The sequence below is a fragment of the Pseudopodoces humilis genome, chromosome 6 (assembly GCF_049639895.1).
Source record: "Pseudopodoces humilis isolate 2021_Gansu_Grassland_sample_001 chromosome 6, ASM4963989v1, whole genome shotgun sequence".
Taxonomy (NCBI): Eukaryota; Metazoa; Chordata; class Aves; order Passeriformes; family Paridae; genus Pseudopodoces; species Pseudopodoces humilis.
The window spans coordinates 31,311,569-31,328,799 of NC_142205.1; the positions used below are offsets into that span (position 1 = coordinate 31,311,569).

At 35.5% G+C, this 17,231-nt stretch overlaps 1 protein-coding gene across 37 annotated transcripts in view; it reads left to right on the forward strand.

Moving 5' to 3' along the window:
* SORBS2 (sorbin and SH3 domain containing 2) overlaps positions 1-17,231 on the forward strand; it is a 192,868-nt gene that overhangs the window by 52,612 nt on the left and 123,025 nt on the right. For 32 of the 37 annotated variants that reach the window (XM_088057052.1, XM_088057051.1, XM_088057049.1 and 29 more), the window contains exon 2: positions 15,838-15,965. The exons of the other annotated variants lie outside the window; for them this stretch is intronic. The gene's annotated coding sequence lies outside the window, so the exon portion shown is untranslated. The remainder of the gene's footprint in view (positions 1-15,837; positions 15,966-17,231) is intronic. 37 annotated transcript variants of the gene reach the window in all.

Consider the following 17,231-nt stretch of genomic DNA (forward strand, 5'->3'; position numbering starts at 1 on the left):
GGGATGTGCCTGGGGAAGACATTCGGGTATCGAGTTAGGGTACCTTGTGTGATGTTACACTGTGGAATGGCTGGATGTCACTTCTGCACCGGAAGGATCAGGTAGTGAACGTAATACATCAATTATGGGGTTGTGTCTGGAGTGCACAACCTCCATCAGATGTGACCTTGGAATAGTATTTCTGCTCCAGTGAGGCTATCTCCACAAAATTAGAAAAATAGAAATTGTCAGTTTCTACTTATTTGTAAACTAGAATTGTAGAAATGTATACTTTGTGTCCTACTGCTCTGATACCAGTCCTTTCTCATGTCATTATTTCCTATTTGATTAGCATGTTACTGTTGCCAGTCTGAATTTCCTGTTGTATGTAGTATGTAGCTTCCTATTTGAAAGAAGACTGTGACATAGATGCTCTGTGTTCATTTTTTATTCAAATAATCTGGTGTCTTTTCATGAAAGTGTTTTGACATAAACTGACCTTTTGGAAATTATGAAGCTTCTTAACATTTAAAAGCTAAAACAAAAGCTAAAAAGACTTTCAAAGGCACTGATGTAATGGAAAAGTTCATGTATGGGAGGGAAAAGGGAAAGAAGTACTTAAAAGGGCAGCATGTAAATTTGAGTAAAGGCATGCTAGATGACGACATTTTAAGTCTACTCCTGCTTTCAGTGTTTTTGAAGCATGTAATGTATTTTTCTGTTCAGATGTTTTGTTCCATAACAGTGATACATCATAGCTAATGCTGCTGTAAAGTAGGAAATTCCAAAGGCGGACCCGTTTCTTCTGTTATTTCTAACTTCTTTCCCTAAATAGATTGATTTTTTTGGTCTTTCTGTACTGAATACAGATAGTGTTCTGACTCATCCACCCTTAAAAACCTTACCAACCACCATCAGGGGGTTGAATAGCACAGATGTGGTTCTGTGTTCTTAAGTAACCTGAGTAACATAGTTCACTTTTGAAGAGGTGATGCTGAAGGTCCTGGGTCTCAAAGAATAGTGGGAAAAATACACTAAAAGGATAAGCAAATATTCTACCTCTCAATCATTACTATGATCAAACTAGACACCAAACTTTTTCATTAGCCTTTTCATAAAACAGCTGCTAAATAATTCTGAGAGATAAGTTCTACTTCTTTTAAGGGTACTTTTCTTGCATTTTATGTACAAATATTAAAGCAGTGTACAACTGTGCTGTTTGATGGCTACCTAAAGCTATCCTTAGTTTAGCAGCAGTGGTTTATCAACTAAATTTGTCCATAAGCATAGCAGCTTTATATTTTTGCTTGCTTCTTCAAGACCCAAAAGAGTATGCAGGAATGCATCATGGAACCACATGGAAATGGAATCAGTAACTGCAGTTCTCACAGCTGAAAATCGGATTAATTGAAGTTTATAAAAACAGTAAAATGCATTGATTTCTAAGGGTTGCATTTGGTTGTAGGATCATGAGTTATGCTAATCAGAAATCAGTAGTTGTGAATGAAGGTCAAAAGAAGTGGAAGGATCTTTGTGTTTTTTCAAACAGTTTAAAAGCAACATGTCCGGTTCCTTAATGTATTCTTGTTTTTATGTGGGGTTTTTTTTCAGTTTGGGTTTTTGTTGTTTTTTAAGTGTTTTTTTTTTTTTTTCCTGAGCAGCACCAATAGGCGAAATCCCAGTTCAGCTGCAGCAAGGCTGAAAGGTGACTGTAGCCCTTCCTAAGAGGCTTAGGGTTGGATGGTGTAGCCTGTGATTAGAAGGGGTAGGGACCGTGTTAAGAGCAGGACAGCCACAGAGTGTTCTTGTCAGCATGATGCCATGTGCCTGAATGCACAGCTTCATCACCATAGTGTACCCTGTATCATGGTTAATAAATCCACATCACTCAGTGGGATTCGCTTGCTGAAAACTAATTCTTTCTCAAAGTTTAGGTTTAGCAAATGGTGGGGTGGAGGAGCCCAATGTTCAGCTCTCTGGATCAATGCTGATGTCTGAAAAATGCATGAACTAGAAATTACATGTTATTACAGAGGGAGGAAAAGTAGTGATTCAGGCAATAGAACAAAGCATGGGTTAGATAAATTGAGTGCTTTGACTGTTGTTTTTTTTTTTTTAATGTTCCTTTTTCTTAATAATAAAACATTAGACAAGATTATAAAATATAAAAAATCTTCCTTTTTTAAACATAAATGTATATGTATAAACATTTATGTAAACATAAATATAATCTAACATGTAGGCATCAAGAAAAATGACATTTGTAAGGTACTAAATGCCTGTTTCTCACTGAATTTTGTGTTCATTTGAGAACTTCAAATTCTCTTATTTGTTGATACGAGAGCTTTTCTAGTACATTGGGGTATGATAAATAAGGAAGAGTAAATAACTGGTATGAAGCAATTATTGATTGGTGAGAATACAAAAATTGTATTTCAGGAAGGTTATTTAGTAAATCTCTGGCACAGGATGTTTTTCTCTCTCCAATAAAACAGCCATCATGGACCTTCATAAGGCGTGGGTTAATGGTCAGATGGCCCAAGTTTGTCTTGGTATTTCAACTGCTGTTTGTAAACATCATGTGATTTTTGAATTTCAGACTGTTTCAGCTTGTGAGACAGTCCTAAATGTTAGGGATTGGCCTATGTGATGTATACAAGAAATAATTCCCTTTTGAACATTCAGGTCACACTACTGACTTCTGTATTTTGTGCTTTGCACTTGTTAAAATCTTACACAGTTATTGTCTGATTAAGGCATCAACCTTGTATTTTCTTTCTTCCCACTAATAGTAAAGATTTTAAAGAAAAGCAAGCGGTAGAAACCCAAAGGTGTGCCAGTGCAAAACACTGGTTATGTTTCATTTAATTCATATATTGATCAGGTACGTCACACTGCTCCTTCTGGCCAGTTACGTATTTTAATAAGCAAATTATGACAGAAGACAGCAGCTGCCAGCACAAATTTAATTTAATTTAGTTTCTAGTGAATTTCTAATGAACAGGGAACTCTAAGCAGTGACATTCTCCAGATAATCAAATTCATGGTAATTGTAGTTTTTCTTTTCGAGAAATCTGTATTTGTTAGAAATCTGAAGGAAATAATTATTTCAGTGTGACTGATGCAATCAAATGGTTTACTTTGAATAAGTAAAATATAAAAGAGGCTAATCAAATGAAGTGCTACTGTATGAGAGCAAAACGAAAGGCTGACAGGTTTGACAGTAGAATAAAGACCAAATCAAAGGCTTTGTTTTGACATACATGCAGATAATCAGGCAAATTCAAGTCTTTTAGGAGACCTCTTCTATAAGGGTCACTTTACAGATACAGATCATGTAATCTGAGCCTTGCAGATTATCATTCTACTTTTAAACAAGTACAAGAGAGAGGTTTTTAATTCCTTATTTGCATAGCTGTAGATTTACACATTCACATGGTTTTGCCACTGGCATTTGATTCACAAATGACTGATTTATGGTCTTGAGCAAAGGCCAAATTCAGGACACACTTTTAACTGCCAGGACTGCAAACTCTACAAAAATTGTTTGAAAGCCAGCACCTGTTGTAATTAATACATACAAAGCAGTAGGAGGATGCCTTCCAGCTTGAGGAAATACTTCTTTTATGAGCAAGGCAATGATAATTGCAGTGATGGTATGCTAAATTAATTCAGGTATGAATTTGGTTTTTGTTTTATTTAGTGGTTCTTAAGCATAAGTTCTTAAACATAATTCTCTAAAATCAGTCATTGTTTAAATAAAAAAACAGAAATAAAAATAAACATGCCAGTAAGAGCTACAGAAAGTACAGCAGGGTCACTTTCTCTTTGCAATAGGTGCTGAACATAAAGTATAGAACAGGCTTGATGCAAAGGTAAACTGAAAAGCAGGTTTATTAACAGATGGCTTTGACCACTGCTTGACTACAATACAAATGGTTTCTAGATTTCCTGAGATGAAAATGCAGAAATGAAAATATAAAAGGTGTCTGAGGAAGAAGAAAATAGTAGCTTTGTAGATGAACTTGGGAAATGTTCTTATGATAAAAGATTACTGCTTCTTATGAATGGATGAAATGTATGTGGGAAAATTTGAGCAGATAGTGTGAAGAGACTTTTGGGCGTTGCAAGAGGAGACGGGAAGAGAATTACAAAAGTACTTGAAAGGGAAGAGGAGAAAGATAGATCTAATTGCTGCAGTGACAAGACAAGGAGCCATCTATATGTGCCCTCTATTCTGGGGCAAGGACAACTACAGTGGCTTCAAAGATAAAAAAATTACACTGGTCTCATGGGGTGTATTTTGCATACAGCAGAATGCGTTACTTAAAACCATGGGTTCAGATGCTGTAGTTAAATTGTGTGTTGACAAGAGGCCTAAACAATAGCATTCCTCATGGGGGACCAAAAAAAAATTAGAAATCAGATTTTAAAAGTGCTGTGGAGAAATCAGTCCTCTCAGGAAAAGCTACAAAACATGCTTAGAGTGAAGGGGAAACTGGTGTGAAGAAACATGAGCCAGTAAAGAGTTCACATACTTGAGCATTCAAGGGTTTTTTGGGGGCTTTTATTTTTAAAAGAAACCCAAAAAGTCATGTTTGCATTCTGTTCAAATTTCCAACCTATACACAGTGTGCCAGGAAAAGTTATAGATTTAACTTTTTAAATTGTTTTTAGTCTTCATATGCACACATAGTAATTCCAATTGAAATTTTCAGATTTGAAAACAAATTAATGTCCTTCTGTGGTTTTATTCCTTATGTTGTATTTTGTTCATGGGAGACCTAAATGATCAAGTCCTGTCTCTTCACAAGCACTTTAGATGAAGCATTAGAAGTCTACATTTTCAATGTGATTACCCATTATGAAGAGGGGATTCTCTCTAGCTGTCCTGCACCCAGCAATGAAATAATGCAGTTCTGGGAGTGAGATCAGGTGGTAAGGAGCTCTAATTTCCCTCCCTTGGTTTTGCACCAAATTGTTTTAATTGGGACAAATTCTGTTAGAATGTTGATGGGATATTTCATGTATTTTGCTTTATACACAAGTGTATTAGGGCTGCAAATTTTTTTATGGAAAATGTCCATTTCTCAGTGTATTACTTGGTTTTAAAATTGTGAGCTGGAGCTTTGAGGTGGCTTGAGTTCAAACATGGCTTGAAAGAATAATTATACTGCAAGATTTCTTGTGTGTAGTCCTGTCAAATCTACGTAATTCTACTGTCATATTCAGTATTGTATATATTGTAGTTCGACTTCTATAGACTTTATCTTCCAGTATGTTTAGGAACAGCTTCTCTTTATATTCATTAAAAGTGTGGATTTTTTTCTGAACTAATTGCAGATAATGCTGTGAAAATTTCACATTCAATACCTAAAATTGTCAAAACAAACTAACAATATATGTAATTTAAATCTTCATTAAAAAAAACCCCAAAAAACACTTCTTTTGAATTCTGGACTTATTTTCTCTAGTGATGACATGTGTATAGGTTTTACTAAGCACTTCCTTAAAGAGCTAAAAGGATTTTTAGCTTTGCCCAGAATCAGTTAATTTTTTTAATTAACTTTTTTAGGGATAGGTTTGGAACTATACTCTGAGGCCTATACCCTTTTTGGTGGGAACAAGAAATAATAGTGGAATTTTTACCCTTACATTTGCAAAACTGTGAAACCTAACTTCTTGTTTCTCATAATCCTAAATTAGTATCTTAAGCTGTTAAGTGCTGAAATGATGATTCAAGTTTGGCCTTGTAAGAATCCAGTCTGAATAATATTTTTAAAAGCAAGGGCATGACTTCAAGGCAGTTGTTCTGTCTTTGACACACCTCAAACCTGAGTGTTTTCTTTACCAAGACACATTCTAAACAAGGAACTTAGAATTTATTTAAAGGTTTATTGGAAGAGGGCAGAGAGGAGTTTAGCAAAATGACACTTACAAATGAAATTATTATAGACATTGGTGTTTTTGAAAGCTCTTATTGATGTTTTTTCTCTTCAAATGCAATGATAGGAATCCTCCCTGAATTAATTAAAAGTAGTTACAGTAAATCTGTGTGCTTTTAAAATATCATTGAAAAGGCCTTAGAGTCCAGCTTTTTTGCTATTCTAGCTTTAGGTTCAGCTCAAAGTGGCTGTAAATTTCTTTTGAAGAATATTGGAAAGATTTAGCTAAAGTTGAAAAAAAAGTGTTGCACTTGTGTTTGTGTCCCTTGATATAATGATTGTCTGATTGTCATTACTTACATAGGCATTTAAGTCTTACTATCATTAGTAAGATCTGGGCTGAAAAGGTTGGCATCGCCTTGAATGAATCTGCTAACCTTATTTACAGTTTATTTATTACTGGAAATAGCTTCACATGTTTATATACACGAATTTTACCATATTTTGGGGATGTTCTGTTAGATAAATAGTCCTGCCTCTTAAAACTTGATGAACATCAGAAGTGATGTTCAAATTATGCTGTGCATTTAAACTAGGAATCCTACAAATGGTAACCAGATTTGCAAACTAAGGTCAGTGCAATTGTGATGTTTTTGCATCTTAAACTTTCTGTGCAGTCTGTATCAGACACACCTATCAGTTTGAAATGTCACCATCAAAGTCAGGGTAAGTGGTCACTAGCTTCAGGAGGAGAAGGAATCAGGAAATAGAGATGCCTGTGTTGTCATTTCAAAGGCATCAATGTTTCAGTACTGCATCATAAAAAAGATTTTGTGTGTTGACTTCTTTAGGTGTGGGTGACATGAAAGTTACCACAGAGGTTTGATTTTTTTTATATATATATTTCAATGCTATTTGTTTTTTTTAAAAGTATACTATTAAAGTGATTTGAACTACTCAACTTACGGAAAGTTTAGACTTTGATCTTAACTCACGTGTTTCTAGTTCATGCTGCCCATCTATCATAAGCTGATTTTGTTATAAATAACCAAAAGCTGTACAGACACTATGTAAAACTATTAGTGAATTCCCCTCTCCCTTGTTGGCCTTGTTGGTTTCAAACTCTGGTGTTCAGATAAATGCCAATCATTTGTAATTTTTTTTCACCCTGTTGATCAGAATGTAAAGGCTGAAAAAAATAACATCAAATGTTTTTCTAATGTTCTCCTTATCAGCAATTTGTTTAATTGCTGTAGGAATCAAATGTGCCTGAACTTAAATTTTAAGTCAATGGGTTCAAAGCAGAAGGTAGGGCAAACAGAACACAAGCTGTTTAATGTGTTTTTGGACATTAAATTTGTAATAATTAAACTTCTGCTAAGATATGTCTGCTGTCTATTTTTGAATACTTTACATACAAGGCTGTAATTTGACAACTTTTTTATCTCTAAACTCTTTTGGGAAGTAAGATAGAAAACGGTGTGATTAGCTGTTCTGTATAAATTTTGTAGAGAAAATTTACCTTCCAACTTAAAGCTTTCAAGCTGCTGTAGAAGCAGAGGATACCACAAGTCACGGACTTCATCCTTCAGGTTTTTCAAGTGCAAATGTTATTACTCTGCTGCTGCTCATAGCGATCATTGTCTTAGGGTTAAAATTGAAACTTTCTGTTTTGAACAGTCATTTCATCAAGCTGATGAACAGTAAACAGCCTTGAGGGGAAAGAAGTGTCTTTTGAGCTGTTGTTACTAATAGGCGGATGAATTTGAAAAGCAGAGGATGTTAAAGTTCTGAGGAAGTAAACAATTTCTAGGAAGGGAAATCCACCTTTCCATGTGTTTATTTTTCAAAGAGAGGAAACTACCTAATAGGCATAAAACTTCATGGTTACAAAATAGGATATCTACTTCAGATTATGTTCCCTTTGATTTCCAGTTCTCACATTATCTTAAGAACCCCTATTACAGCCTTCTTTTGTGCAACTTCAACCACCTCAGATTTATGGATGTGACACAGTGCTCCCTTCTCTACCCAAGTGTGCAAAATATGTATAGTCATATTGTTCCAGCTTTCAGTTTGTTGCTGTTTAAGAATATTTTTAAGGATCTTTTCTCTCTATCTTTCTGGGTAGCAATGGCATTTGTCATATGAATTGGGGTCTCCTTAATGGCTTAATTTTCTTAAGGAGTATACACTACATCTCTACATAAAATGTGTAGTCATACTGGCTACTGAAAACAGTAGAGAAGTGTTGTTTTAGAATTGTGTCTGTGGACTGTTTTCCTTGTGGAAGAATTTTTCCATTCAGGGAGAAAGTTTGCAGTGGAAAATAATATGGCTCCAGTTTTGAATTCTTTATTACTGATGTTCACTTATCAGCACTGGAAGCATACTGATGGAAAAGAATTAGGAAATTTCTAAAAATCCTTGAAGTATTGTCACCCATGGCGACTATGCTCTTCTCATCTCTGTTATTTGCCACTTAAACAAGGGTCAAATTCTATTAGTTGAAAAATTTGTTCTGACCTACAGATAATTCAACACAGAGCAATTAACTGGCAGCACAACTGTAATGTCCTGCCTTTCCTTGAGTGCAGCAAACATCAAATTGTTTTTCTTCAGCTAGGAAAAGCATGAATATAGCTCAAACAAATGTTTCAAACTAATCGCCTGTTCTGCAATTAACAATCCTGTAAGGAACACAAACAGCAAACAAAAACTGTGAAAGAGCTCTCATTTTCACTTAGCTGAAGCAATACATGATAGATGACTACATTATAATGTGCCTCTGTTAGCAAGAAGACAAAACAAACACAAGCTCAGCACTGATTTCCTGAGCCATTCTCCTAGTGGGCCAGGACTAAGTGGGGTATAGAGTATCCACTGGGGGGTGTTCATATCGTGCATTAACTTAGCCTTTGGGAGCTGTAAAACTTCTGGAAACCTTTCCTGGGGTTCCTTTCCCTCCAAGCTACTAGTATGAGGACTTGTCAAATCTTTGGGGAAATAATGATCTTCAGGAACACAGAGATTTGAACAAGGAGGGATCAGTTTTCTGTTTTAGGAGCTTCCTGTTGAGTGTGCTACATCATACTGCAGAAAGGAGTTCTTAGGTAGGGAGCTGCAGCAGGCTTGGTAGGCTCAGGCATTTTGGCAGAACCTTTTCTTGCTGATAAACAACATGAAGGTGGACAAAGGTGGAGACAGTGTAGCTACAAGTAGGTTCAGTCTGCTGGTGTCATATACCTGAGCTCTTGAAATAGTAGTTGTTGTTGTTGTTATTATTATTATTATTATTATTTAATATTACCTTTGCAGCCTGCAGGACTGATAATTGTCAATTTTGTGAAACTGTGAGCAGCAAAGAAAGAGTTTGCCAAAGCAATTGTGTCTCGGTGTGCTTTGTCTGAGTTCAGTTGTTTATATTATGTCAATATCATGCGTTGCCATTAGGGGTAGGAAGCATAAATACAGATGTGGGTTGCTGAAAACCAGATATTGCCTTTGAAATCAGACTAATAGGGAAAAAAAGAAAGATACCGGAAAAATACTAGGCTCTGGTAGTATTACTTTGTATTCTAAAATGCTGAGGAGTTATCTCTTTAGTTTGTGTTTTCAGTTGGTATATCATAGTAAAATGAATAAACTGACTGAAGGAACACTGGTGGAAAGATCGTTCTCTACACTGTTTGACTTGTAGTGAGAGGCTTTGTACTCATTTGAGGTGACAAGTGTTCACCCTAGGGTTCAGTGCCTGAAAGCTTCCATTGCAGTACCTCAGCTGTTTCCTCCCTTCTACGCTATGAGTAGCAGAAAACATTAAAATTACTTGATTGGTAAAGCTAAGGACTGTTTTTCATATAGTTCCCTTATTTTTCCATTACTAGCCTGGCAGCTTAGCAAATTGGCAGAAAACCATTGTGTTAATTATTGAGAAGCCTAAATTCCTTTGTGGATTTAGTCATGGTAATTGGAATAGAAGCTCAATGGAGAGTGCGGAGGTGTAAAGCTGGCCTAGCCATAATCTAGTGGTTTAAGAAAAAGCAGAATGGTGTTAGGCCTTGTGTGCTCTGTAACATAAGTCTTTGTGAAGCGGAAGGAAGGATTTGGGACTTGTGTTAACTTCTGTGGATTTCCTTGTCCTTACATGGACCAGCAGCTTGAGAGTGACAGCTGCACACAGGATCATGGCCCCAGAGCCTGGTGATGGCAGTTCTCCCTTGAGAAGTGAGCACAATTTTATCCATAGATAACTCTGGGGAGCTGTTAATATTTCAGAGGATATTATTCGGGTGTAAATATTTCAGAGTAACTGAAGGTACTTGCTCAAACTTTCCTTTCTCCTAGGTAAGTTTTTTCTTTCTTAAGCTCATGAAACAGAGTCCAGTTCTTGCTCTGTGAGCCACATGAAGTATGTGATTACTCTATGAAAGAGGGCCAGTGTCCTCAGAAGACCAGACAGTAGCATGACGCTTGGTATTGTGCCACGGAAGTGGGAGATGTGACTGTAAATCCTTCTGAAAGTTTAATCCAGGTTTTCCACATCCCTGGCAGATGTTTTAATGTCCATCAGTACAGTGTTTTTAAAAATAATGTGGTAGCATAACATCATCTTCCATGGTTTTGATAAAGAGTGGGAAAAACCTGAGAACATCTTTTGGATATTTGTGCCTCAGGTTTAGGATTGATAAGGCTGTACAGGACAGCTGTCACCAAAGTCATTTAATTAAGGCAAGGCATTGCTTGATTGGTTCAGGAGGAGAATTTTAGCTAACTGTTAAAAGACATACAGATGCTTAGAAATTTGAGTATATGTCTCTATAGGCTACTCATGATTAGGTTCTTTTTCCCCTTGAACTGAAGTAGATGTGAGGGAGGCAGTTTTTCTCTCTAGTTCGGACTTGGTTGTTTATTCTTCTCTTATCAGCATTACATGTATACAAGGTACAAGGAGCTATGTGCAGTAAGATAGGCGCAAAATGGCTAACAAAGTTCTTCTTCAAGGTCTTTTATATGTCTGTTTACCCAATTAACAGATGCCAAGTAAATTATTTTTCTTAATGACCCAATGACCCAACACCTCTGTGCTGCACTGTGGCATCTTCTATCCAATCACCTACTACTACCTAAAAACCTCTAGAAGAAGAAGATGAAGAAGAAAGAAGGACAAGAGACAACACCCTAAATCCTCCATCTTGTCTTCTGTTCTCTAAACTAACTTAAACTCCAAACTTTAACTTTTTCACCCAGTGACATAAGAAACTTTCTACTTTACACATTTACATTCCTAAGTTTTCTATTTAACTTTAACAGCTGTCTTCAGGATGTCATATGAAACTCAGTGCTTTCTTGGATGTCAGAGCCAGGTATCAGAGTTAAGGGCACACTCTCTGTGCCTCTGACTCCAACAGGTGTGTGTGTGTGTAAAATTATTTTTTAAATTGCCATTTGCCATTTGTGCTCAAAAGACCTTTTTACTTGCACTGGTAAGTCACAGGTTGAGAGTCCTAGCTTGTTTACATTTCTGAAGTTTGGGCCTTTAGGAAAACCACGCTCCTTAATGCCCTCAGCACCCTCTCAAAAAACAGCTGCAGTCTCACACAGGAGTTAAGCACATTCTAGCAGAAAACAGGCCTGAAGGACAAATAACTTGGTACAAAGTTCTTGAAACAATGGGTTAGCAATGTATATTAAGAATGAGATTAACAATAAGCTTCTGTTCCCCGTTTCCTGAAAAGGCCTTTTCATATTTATTTTCCTGCTAATTTTTAACTGTTTACTCTTGGAACAGAGGAAGTTAGTTTTACTAGCAAAATAGGCAGGCATATTGTCCTGTTGGTTCAGTTTCAGAATGATAGGTGCAGTGGCTGTAGTCATTTTTCACATCATTATGAGAGCAGTTACATGGTTTGCACTCAGTTATATGGAATTGCCTAAAGTATTGGAATTGGTTCTAACAGATGACTAAGAGGCTTTAAATATTTAGATAATATGCTTTCAGTAGTTGGAGGGGTTTAAATACCTGTGATTTCACTTCAAAGTCGAAAGTATCTTTACATTTTAATGTAGTTATTTGGTGCTGATTTAAAGGTACAGTATTTTTTAATGGATTCTATATGATATAATGGTGTTATTAAGCATACTAAAAATCATAAACTAGCTGCTTATTATAACTGTAAAATGTCTTACCAAAAAATGGCTAGGGGTTTCAGACTAACATAAATCTAAAGTCAAAAATGAGAACTCAGTATAGCTAAAGGCATTTGGTGTCTTTTAAAGAGAATGCAAGTCTGCTGTTCTGCAGAAGAACAGCAGAGTCAACTCTTCATCAACCATACACCATTTTGCAGACCAGTTCATGTTAATAACATGAGAGTGCGATTCTCTGTACTTGCTGTCTTGATCCATGTCTTTCAAATGCATGAGTTATCTGTGTAACACTTCTGTGACAAATTCAAAAGGCTGCTTTGATGTTTTGTTTGAGTATAGGCATTCGTGGCACTAAGTTCAGTACCATGCTCATGCAGTTTTAGTTATGTTACATTATATACGATTACTAACAAATAATGGTGTATATGACCTATGTGTAGCAAGGTTCCATCCTGTCCAGGAGCATGGCCATCCTTCTTCATAGCTCATTGCTTTTCAGCAGTGGAGGCTACCAAAAGCACACTGACATTGAAAAAAAAAAAAGTCTTATAAGATCCTCCAAGTTCATATATGTCTAAAACACTTTTGAGACTAGGGGAAGTCCAGGACAAAGCATGTGATCCATAGCTTTCCTTCTGTAGATTTCTTTTTTCCTGCACTCTAAAAAATATTCATTTTGGAGACTGAGATGATCAGTTCTGTGAATGAACGCTCCCAAGGGAGACTTCTGAAAACAGAGCATGTCCATTTTGCTTCTATTCTCTAACATTAAATTCATTTACTGTTACTATGAAATTTTATAGTTCAGATGAAATTCAAGAAATACTGTTACTTAAAAAAAAAAAAAGAAAGAAAAAATGAAAGAAATCATATCCACACTCCTCATTTCTTCCTGAGGCAGGTAACATGCAATTCATTTAGACATGCTATCATACTACTCGAAGGTATTGCACTAATATTAAAGTATATTATTAGAATCATGTATAGAATAGGAAAAAAAAAGGAGTCATTACACCTGGCTGTGCTGTGTTCACCTGCATATCCTGAAATGTACAGGGACACTTCTCAAAAGGAGTATTCTCCTGCAGCATTTCCATATGAAGGTTCAGTGACTCAAATGTCTTTGAAATGCTAGGCTTAGAAAAATCAAGATTTCCTTTATATGAATCTGTGCAGTGAAGCAGGTATGCCAATTTTGTCTCTCAGTATTTTGAACAACCTTCTATATCTCTCCCCTATCACGATTCTTTCCTCTGGTTTATGGAAATCTTGGTCGTATCTGTCTTGGTAGTATCTATCCTGTAGTGTCTGGCCACAGAGCACCTGGAGACTTGCACCAAGTACCTACATCAGCAGTGTGAACTGTACACTTCTTGATCATATTTGAATTCTTTAATATTAAAAATGGATTAAATCACACTGTGGGTCACTTTAGTCACACTTCTAAGTCTTTTAAGTCACACTTTAGTGGGTCACTAAAGAAATTATATTCATAATTTTACTATTGCTGATAGCCATAAAATGAAAGAGATGATTGTCAGTCTCTGAAAAGCATAAGGTGACAGTCTCGGTAGTACTGACATATTTGTCTGTTTTACTAATAAACATACATATACATTTATCTTTGAGACCTAGATGATACATGTGATATTTCTGACATCTCATGTTTCCTGTGGATAAAGATGATCTGATCTGTATGCAGTAGTTAAAGCACCTTAGTATATATCAAAACAGTTCTTATGTCATGTTTAGTAAATGCTGTAAATACTAATAGGTGAAGTGTCATCTATTTACACAAATACAGTTGCAGAGAGCGTGTGAAGAAACAAGGTACCAATATGGGTTAAGTGCTGATGGTGACTCAGCTAATGGTAAATCTGTCTTCTGAGAAAATGCCTCTGAAAAGAAATACTGAGCTGTAAAGTGTTGCATATTAAATTATGTCAGTGGTAAATTGATACTGCTAATAATGACTTTAACACACACTTCTAGTTTTGTGTTTGTGTACCATTAATATTTAGCATGTTTCAGATATTTATTGATTTAACTTGTAACCACCAGATAAAAGCATTATGGATGGCAAGGTCATGTAGAATCTGACACTAGTGGTCTGGTAGATACAGGTCTTGTATTTAGTTACAAACTATACTGCATGTTCCACCTGACCATTACAGCTCTCCAGCTGGCTATAATTCACACATTATCTGAAATTTAAGCTATTGGAGTCCTTGAATATCTTTGTTCCTGAATCTCAAATATAAACTGAGCTTTTTATCTTTCCTGAACTAGTTTTGTGGTAAAATGATGGTCTTAAACCAGACACGAGGAATGAAGTAGCAATAATGATTAATTTAACAGGTTGGTGTTTAGAGTTTGTGGGTTTTGTTGTAGCTTCTTTTAACTGCTGTAACACTAAAAATAGCTGAGATCAAATGGAAAGGATGCTTTTGAGCTAACACAGAATGAATTTGTGCTATATTTTTACATTTAGCAGCTTTTCTGTTATGAAGTGTTTTACAGCTAATGATTTTTATGCAAATCTTCAGGAGAAAATGTGCTTGACATGTTTGTTTATAACAATGAGCATTGCTTTACTCTTTTAACATATGCTTTACTAAATAGCTTGTATCTGGCATACTGTTTCATGTATCCATATAACCTCCAAACAGCTACTGTCCATGAATAAATCAGAAAGGTGTCCCATGGTGTTCTAAAATGTTATCGAATGAATGTACTTAAGTAGACGTGACTGAAAATTTAGCAGATACTGAAACATTTTGCAATCTTACCACACCAGGTAGGTTTTGAGCTGTGAGAGTAACTTCAAGTCTGATAACTTTTCCTTGAAAAAAAGTAACAAAATTTTCATTGATGATGTTTGAGAAGTTTTTCTGAGGAAGCAAAACCAAGAATTTCTGAGACATATATAGAGAGAAGTTATAGAGAGGGATATGTTGGAAGCTTTCTCCTCTACCAGAAGAAGCTGCAAAAAATTAAACAGTGATAATTTTTCACAGACTAAGTTTATCTATGTTTTCTTAAACTTCAAAGTAATTAGCTTTTATGTTACCCATCAAGAGGTTCAGGATCTTTTCCTAGAGTCATTAATTTGTATTGATACTTTCTGTTTCCCAGTATTTTTACATTATGAGAGGGTAAGTTGGTTGGTTGGCAGTGTGACAGAGGAGGACAGGGAGATATTTGTCATGTCACTGAATGGCCCTGGTCAAAAAAAGAAAAGGAGTGCCAGCAGCTTCAGGTCACTAGACTTCCAAAATAGTACTGTTGCTGAAACTGAAAACTTGAGATGCAAACTACAAACAAACTACTAGCTTCAGTCTTCGTATACTGATTTGTCCTGTCCTTGGATGTGTATACCAGTAAGATATGATGGACTTTATACAAATAGAATTACTCCCATCTCAGATGAAACCTTGTGTAGAGAAGGCAAAACATCTTCAGAAATGACCAAACTCAAAAAGTGTTCTTCACATTAAAAAATATCCGTGGTGGTTGATTGTCTGAGATAAAAGTTATAATCTTAAAGGTCCCTGAATTCCTTTTAACAGTAGTTTGGTTTGGTTTTTTTCATCAACAGTGGTTGTTCCCTGCTCCTTTTGTTTCTTTATATAAAAAATTGGACAATGAACAAAGGTTTTTTTGCTATGGATTTCCTGATTTTTTTTTAGTTTGGGTTGGGAGCTTGTTCTGTATTACATTTTCATTTTGATAGTAGGCAAGCCCATTACTGCTGAAAATAGCTCAAATGTTCCTAGAAAAGAAAAACTCAGCAGCTTGGACTCTTTCTCTTTTTCTTTTTCAGACTCTTGCATGTGATTTAAATTAATTTATTGAGAGAAACCTTCATAAAGGGCTAAATAAACAAGGTCTACATATACAAAAATTTCTTACTTCTGCTGCATTTGAGACACAGCTGAACTTATCTGTCTGGTAAGTCATACTTTTCTTAAGGATTTGTCTTTCTTCCTGCCCTTATGATTTGCATTGAGTTTCTAATTAGTGTTCAGAGAAAACCAGCTTCGGCTTCCTGGTAGTTCTGGTGCATTCTGTATATGAAGTACGAAGACTAATCTCCAAAGGCATTACTGTGGTGCTTTTACAAACTTCAGAAGAGTATCTGTGATTCTGTATGGTGCTTTGGTATACATGGGGTTTAATCATTTATCTAGTACTTTGTGCTCAGTGTAATGAAGGCATTAAATGTTTTAAAGCAAAAGTGGTGATTTTGGATTGGATTTACCTGTTTGAATGTTCAGTATTTAATAAATTAACTTAAGAATGCGTATGGTAAAGTATATTCTGTGTCAAGTCAAGAGTTTAAAAATAAACTTTCCCAACATTCATTCATGTCTCATTGATTTTTGGTTTTTCCTCTTGTAGATAAAATAGGTTGATGTCAATAAATGCTTTCTTTTTCTTGGTGATGTGCCTATAACATGGGACAGTAAGCATACATGTCAGTAGTCTTTAATTGATTATATAATTCTGTAACAGTTCTCTTAAAGGTATTTATGTCTTACACTTTCTTTGAGTTTTGATTGAACAGCTTGAAACTTTTTTTTTTCTTTTGATTATAGAGTATGAACTGAGTTTGACCCAAACAAAAGCAAGTTTGTTCTCTACCTTCTATTTTTTTTCTTTATTACAATCAAATGAAGTCTTGGAATAGCAGAAAATTTTTTGCTCTATGCTGAGGTTTTTCTAAGCAGTTGTCTGGCATTAGATGGCACCCTATATATACCCAGTCCATCTGATCACTTGTGCTGCAGTGCTTTGGCTTACCAGTTACTGTGCACTTACATACTGCATGCCCTAGTTCTGCACAGTTCATTTTGTAGGCTTTGCTGTAGCCCTAACATGAGTTTATTTCAAAAAATATGTCAAAAACCCAATGTCATATTTAAAATAAATGTAATATTGAATGTAAACAATATTTATCTTTTCATAGAAAAAAACTCAAACAAAACAGATCAAGACTCTTACATAAAAGCTGTTTGGAGGCTTTCCAATTAATTTAAGTTTTAGGAAAAAGCTTTCCATCTTATTTTTTGATAAAAAGAGAAAAACTGAAATGGATGTCTAGATTTCTTTAAAAAATCTTACTTTTCTTACATTGATGGTTTTCATATAAAAAGAGTTTGTCATTTGGGAATTACTTTTCAAAAAGCTAAAGGTTCTGAAGGAACTTAAGACACC